Source organism: Chrysochloris asiatica, unplaced genomic scaffold (assembly GCF_000296735.1).
Source record: "Chrysochloris asiatica unplaced genomic scaffold, ChrAsi1.0 scaffold00012, whole genome shotgun sequence".
Lineage (NCBI taxonomy): Eukaryota > Metazoa > Chordata > Mammalia > Afrosoricida > Chrysochloridae > Chrysochloris > Chrysochloris asiatica.
The window spans coordinates 14,731,012-14,732,989 of record NW_006408530.1 but is presented as its reverse complement, the minus strand read 5'-3'; positions in this window follow the sequence as shown (position 1 = coordinate 14,732,989).

Genomic DNA, 1,978 nt, shown 5'->3' with positions numbered 1-1,978 from the left:
CAACCTTTAGTCTTAGGCTTTAGGAAAATATCACATTTATCTGTGGATTATCAAGGACTCCGTGTATTAGATTAATACATGTAACAATATTAAGATGAAAAACAATTTGCTATTGACTGCCAGTGGCCTCATTTGTTACACTCGGGCCTACAGGGCCTCGAACCTCTGACCAGTCTTACACGGTCCGCAACATGGTATAAGAAAGAATCTCCTACAAACATATAATAAATTCCATATACAATTAATAGCTAGTACCCTATGTACTAGTCCTTCATAATTGACCTTGTTTATCAATAACAAAATATAATAAAATTCATTGGTGTCAACACTAAAACACACACACATACATACACACAAACACTCATTTACATACTGTCCTTGTAAATGCCATAAATAGATCTAAGTGGTCCTGATAAATAAATAGTCTGACAAAGCAATGTGCAATTACATGGCATAAATGCCACTTTCTCCAATAATACCCATTGCAAATATTGCTACCTGATTGTACTGTTGTTTTTTTTTCTCTTCAAATCTCTATAGATTATTAAATCCTTCTCAGCAAACTCTTCATTCAGCAACATGTTCAGTTGAATTTCAAGATGCAATGAAATATATCTCCCATCTCTGATTTAACTGAATTAAATCATATAATCTATTAATTTCCTGACAAGGTAAGAATAATAGTATACCAATTGAACTCTAGTAGTGTAGTGGTTACGAATTGGGCTGCAAACCTTGAGGTCAGCAGTTCGAAACTACCAGCTGTTCCACAGGAGAAAGATAAGGCTTTCTGCTCCCGTAAAGATTTGCAGCCTCAGAAACCCTGTACAGGGTCACTATGAGTTGGAACTGACTCCACGGCACATAACAACAACAATTGAACTTGAGTGGCAAAAGTATTTTTATATAATCCCCAACTATTAAAGGAAAAATGGCAGATGTATTTAATTTTACTGTGACTCATTTTAAAAAATCATCTGTCACAATTAACTATCTAGCATAATCCTCATGGAGCCCTGTTTCTCATTCATGTAAAATGGTTTATTTCAAGCTCGCAACCAACTCTTTTTAACCTATTTTATAACTCTATTTTCTGCCTTATAGAATAAAAATATGTTACTTCCCATTAAGTGCATCTTCCAACTTTGTTTGCAAATGAACAAGCTCTCTTGTGAATATATACATTGACAGAAAGCAGAGAAAAATCTTTATCATTCTAAAAAGTTTGAATGATTGTGGAAGAAGCAATTTTATGTAGGGTTTTTTTCCCCCTTATTTCAATATTTTTTTATGGAAAGAAACTTATAGGCTATCTCATCAATCTGTTTGTTCCACAATTTAAGAAACTAAGAAATAAGAAGGTTGAGGGATTTCATCATTGTCAAATATTTAAGTAGATGGTTGATCACTGATTCCTACTGCAAAATAATTTAAGTAACTCCATATTATCTCAAAAATGACTTATCTCTTGTATGGTATAGTAAGTTTCCTGGCTGCTTATTTCTACTCTTATTTTTACTGCTGCTTTTTTGTTTTGCTTCTATCAAAGAGATTCCAATCATTTATATAGTCATTCATTCAGCAATGCAGCTTTTGTAGAATATAGCATTCTATACTTCGAGCACAGAGAAATAAAACATAGCCATGAGAAAATATCCTTATTCTATAGTTTTCATAAAACTTAAAATGAATACATTAACAAAGGTATTAATTGTCAAGATAAAACAACACTTTAGTCTGGACAGTAATGTGTGTATATATATATAATAAATTAAATGATGTAGTGCTGTAGGATAAACACTGGACTGAAAAGTCAGTTTGAACTGCAAGGTTGGCAGTTGAAACTCACCAGCTAGCTGATCTTTGGAAACCCTGCTATTGTTGTTGCTAGGTGCCATCAAGTCAACACTGACTCATAGCGACACTATGCACAACAAAACAAAACACAGCCCGATCCTGGGCCAACCTCACACTCATT